Genomic DNA, 5,385 nt, shown 5'->3' on the forward strand with positions numbered 1-5,385 from the left:
AAGCAACGAAAGCAGCAATCCGAAGCTTGCCCTTCGAAGAAAGGCAATCCATCAAACAACGCAACAACGCAGAGCTCAGACGAACCTCGAAGCGCAGGTGCCCACAACTACCAAGTACGCACTGGACGCGGAAGAGGAGAGCCGCGCAACAACACTTAGGTAAGAAAGCCCACCAACTACGACGAAAAGGCATTCTGCGAATATCACCAGACCTACGGGCATTCAACGGCACAATGCCGAACTCTAGGAGCAAAACTCGCAGAACGCGGTTAACCTCAAAGACCTCGTCCTTAATGAACCAAAAGAAGGAGCCGAGCCGAGCGGAGCGGCAGAACCCGCAAATCCTCCCCGACGAGGTGATAACTCCAAGCGCGACAGGAGAGGCGAACCCGAAGAGCGACCCGAGCTGAGGCAAAGGATCAACATGATCATGGGTGGATCTCAATATTACCAAGACACGGTGTCCTCCATCAAAGCTTATCAGCATCGAGCCGAAGCGAAGGAAAATTAGACAGAACCGACCGACCTCCCGAACACAGTGATCTCCGTCGCCGAGGAGGAAACGGCAGGAATCGATAGACCACACAACGATCCATTGGTGATCGAATTGACGATCAGGGATCACGATGTAGCGAGGGTGCTCATCGATACTGGGAGCTCGGTAGACGTCATTTTCAGGGAAACACTCAAAAGGATAGGAATCGATCTCTCCAAGGTGACGGCGATCCCCAAACCTCTAACCGGATTTTCAGGAGAAACAACGATGACTATGGGAATAATTAGGCTCCCTGTGGTAGCTGGCGGAGTCACTAGGATCGTCAAATTCTGCGTCACCGATCACCCAGCGATGAGGGTGGTCCCTTCCACCTATCACCTCTGCCTCAAATTCCCGACTCCAGCAGGCATCAAAACGATCTGGGAAAGTCAGAATGAGTCGCGAATGTGCTGCCTTGCGGAGCATAAGCTGAGGAACCCTGTCACCGACGCACGAGCAGACATAGATCAAAAAAAGATGAAGACGGACCGAGCCGGTATGTGATGCAGTGGACTCGGTTAGCATACACGAAGCGCGTCCAGAACGATGCGTCGAAATCGGAGCAAAACTAGAAGAGCCTCTGAGAAGCAAACTTCTTTCCCTCCTCAAAGAGAACATCAACACTTTCGCCTGGACAGCAGAAGATATGTCGGGCATAAGCATCGACGTAACCTGTCATGAGCTGAACGTGGACCCAACTTTCAAACTAATCAAGCAAAAAAGAAGGAAGCTCGAACCCGAACGAGCCAAAGTGGTTAACGACGAAGTGGAGAGATTGCTCAAAGTAGGATCAATCGCCGAGGCCAAATATCCAGACTGGCTTGCGAATCCAGTGGTTGTGAAGAAGAAAAACGGCAAGTGGCGGGTCTGTGTAGATTTCACTGACCTCAACATGGCGTGCCCAAAAGACAGCTTCCCTCTGCCGCACATCAATCGGCTCGTCGAAGCCACTGTGGGAAATAAGTTGTTAACATTTATGGATGCGTTCTCCGGCTACAACCAAATCCTGATGCATCCTGATGATCGGGAAAAGACGGCATTTATAATTGATCGTGGGATATACTGCTATAAAGTCATACCGTTCGGACTCAAGAACGCAGGGGCAACATATCAACGGCTCGCCAATAAAATGTTCGCGGATTAGCTTGGAAAAACCATGGAGGTATATATCGACGATAGGTTAGTCAAATCACTCGAAGAAAAAGATCATATCGCGCACCTACAAGAATGCTTCGAGCAGTTGAACAAACACAATATGAAACTGAACCCGGCGAAGTGCAGATTTGCGGTCACCTCGGGGGAGTTTCTCGGCTATCTGGTAACTCACCGAGGCATTGAAGCGAATCCCAAACAGATCAAGGCATTAATCAAAATGCCCTCTCCAAGGACGAAGCGAGAAGTGCAAAGGCTTACAGGAAGGGTCGCTGCGCTAAACAGGTTTATTTCCCGTTCCACCGACAAGTGTCTGCCTTTCTACGACACTCTTCGGGGAAATAAAAAATTCGAGTGGGACGAGCGATGCGAAGCAGCTTTCCATGAATTGAAGAGTTATCTGGCGAGCCCACCGATCTTGGCAAAACCAGTTGAAGGAGAGCCTCTCTTCCTCTACATCGTCGTATCTGCCACATCTGTGAGTGGGGTGCTTATCAGAGAAGAACGATCCGAGCAAAAACTCATTTTCTACATCAGCCAGACACTGACTGACGCTGAGACCCGCTACCCCCAGATCAAGAAAGTCGCCCTAGCCATCGTAGTCTCGGCTCGCAAGCTGCGTCCGTATTTTCAATCACATTCGATTGTTGTGCTCGCTACACTTCCGCTGCACTTGATCCTACACAGCCCGAGCCAATCCGGTTGGCTCGCCAAGTGAGCCATAGAGTTGAGCGAGTACGACATCGAGTATCGGAACAGGTCGTCTGCAAAGTCACAGGTGCTCGCAGATTTTCTCATCGAACTTCCAGCCAAAGCGACAAACGAGCCAACCCCAGACGAAGTATGGACGCTGCACGTTGACGGCTCGTCGTCTAAACACGGCTCGGGAATAGGAATCCGTCTCACCTCTCCCACCGGAGAAATATTGGAGCAATCTTTTCACCTGAATTTCTACGCCTCGAACAACGAAGCAGAATACGAAGCGCTGATCGTCGGTATACGACTTGCACAGGGAATCAGAGTTCGAAAGATAAGAATCTTTTGCGATTCACAGCTCGTAGCGTGTCAATTCAACGGCGAATACGAGGCGAATGACGGACGAATGGGAGCTTACCTCAAGGTGGTCAGAGAGTTGGTGCAAAAGTTCGACGAGTTCAAACTCACACGAATACGATGAGGCGAGAACACCTCGGCTGACGCCTTGGCAGCACTTGCTTCGACTTCAGACCCGGATCTCCGACGGAAAATTCCAGTCGAATTCATCGAACGTCCCAGCATCGAAGAGGTAGAAGGATTTCGGCTGATAAATCCTCCCGAGCAGGAACCAGAAAACGACGAAGCAGTCGCTATGGATGAAGACGCCTCACGCTGAGCTGGAGTACGGCTACGACAAAGAATGGCTCGGAGCCATCCGAGTGTATATCCCCGATGGAGAAGTACCAACCAACAATTGGGAAGCCCGCAAATTAAAAGCTCAGGCCGCACGATATGTCCTCTTCGACGGCGAGGTGTTTAAATGGAGATTTTCAGGACCGCTCATGACGTGCGTCCAAGGAACGAAGGCAAGAAAGATCATGCACGAAGTATGATAACTAAGGTTTTTAAGGCCTTAGATGGGTTATCAATCCCCTTGTCAAAGTAGTATAAGGGGTGTCAATCCATATGTGTGGTAGTTAGGCACTAGTTTATGTGATAGGTTCTTAAGTCAAGTAATCAAAGATGAGTTTTGTGAGTCTTGCTGCGGCCTAATCTTCTTCTTCTTCAACTCGCAGGACCAAGGAGGTTTCTGGGGAATGTACATGTGCGACTTGGTCATCCCTAGTCCCAGGTCGCAGGCTCAAGTCGGAGTAAATTGCGAGTGATCATGCGGCTTGGTTCCAGTGTCTCCCAGGTAGCATGCCCAAGTCGCAGTATTGTGGACTTAGCAATTTTCTTGCTCGGGAGCCTCAGACCTCTTCCATTGATAGCTTACCCGCACTTCTCCACTCGCAGCATCAATTTCCAGGCATTCATCTTCAGGCCTGCGAGTTAACCAAGTCGCAAGGCTTTCTCGCAGCATTCAGAGCAGCTTGGACCACTTCGCATTCCGGAGAGTGTAACTTCTAATATACTTGTCCGAATTGAGTGATTTCAGTTGCAGAGGACAGAGGACTCACATATCTCCAACTTTTGTGAAGGAAACTTCGGTGCTTGGGAAGTTGAAAGCTTCCTGGAGGGCTCATCTTTGCAGTGCATTTACACGATCAGAGAGAGGCGTCTAGACATGTGTCCGTTCCGGAGACCGTATCTTCCTACTCATAGCTCCGAATTGAATTATCTTGGATGTTCTGGAAAGACGACTCACATGTATCTGATTCTCATGAAGGCCCCGGAAACTGAATCGGCCTGGAAGTGCACCGTCCTTCGCATTCTTCGGAGCTCATCGGTTCGGTCCAAAACGGCAGCGAGACAGGAGTTTCTTCCGACGAGGTTAACGTTCTGCTCACGCCTCCGAATTCCATGATTTTACTTGCTTTGGAACCGTGATCCAATCTTCTCCAACTTTGATGAAGCCCCTGACAACTGAATCGGACCGGAAGGTTCCCCGGACAGGCGATCATTCATGAATATCGGATTGCTCCGGAATGAGGGCGAGACCTGTTCGTCTTCCGATTACCATATCTTTCAGCTCCGTGGTCCAAATGCCTTGATTCTAATTGTTATGAACTCTTGACTCAATTATCTCCAACTTTTATGAAGACTCCGACAGCTGAATCTGACCGGAAGGTTTCCTGGACGGGCGATTTCGGAAACGTGTCTGCACCCGGAGATTTTGGCCGAGAGACTTGACCGCGGTACGTGTTTTTGGCCGAGAAAGCTACCCGCGGGAAGGATTTTGGCCGAGAACCTTCGACCTTCAGTACACCATTTTGCCGAGAAACCCAAAATTGCTCCTTTTCACCATTTTTGATCATTCCAACTCCATTTCTTCGTCTGAATCACATCCTCCACTCCAAATTGGCTCCAAAAGCACCTGTTTAACACTCCAAAACATGCAAAAATCTCTTGGACCTAATGAAATTTCCTAAGTCCTAGAACAATGCCTAAAGACCTAAAATGCATGAGATAAGACATGATTTGGACTAAAACATGTACACTAAATGATGCAATTTATGAATATATCAAAGTACACAGCGGCACGTGCGGAAACCATTCTAGCGGAAGGTCGCTCGCGATCAAGATAAAACGGCACCGTTACTTCTGGCCTACGACGGTCAAGGACTGCGAGAAGTTTACGGCGAAGTGCGAGAAGTGTCAACGGCACGCGTCAACTATTCACTAACCTACCGAGCTGCTGTCATCGATCTCGTCACCTTGTCCTTTCTTGAGATGGTCAATGGATATTGTCGGACCTCTACATCGATCAAAACAAAAGCGCTTTCTGCTCGTCCTCACGGATTATTTTTCTAAGTGGGTCGAGGCCGATTCTTACGCGAGCATAAAGGATGCTCAAGTCGAACACTTCGTCTGGAAAAATATCATCTGCAGACACGGGGTCCCCTACGAGATAGTCACCGATAACGGATCCCTGTTCATCTCAACGCGTTTCGAAGCTTTCTGCGAGAAATGGAAAATCCGTTTGAGCATATCTACGCCAAGATATCCTCAGGGGAACGGACAGCCGAGCAGCAACAGACGATCCTAGACGGTCTGAAAAA

This window comes from Eutrema salsugineum, unplaced genomic scaffold (genome assembly GCF_000478725.1).
Source record: "Eutrema salsugineum unplaced genomic scaffold, Eutsalg1_0 scaffold_4, whole genome shotgun sequence".
Taxonomy (NCBI): Eukaryota; Viridiplantae; Streptophyta; class Magnoliopsida; order Brassicales; family Brassicaceae; genus Eutrema; species Eutrema salsugineum.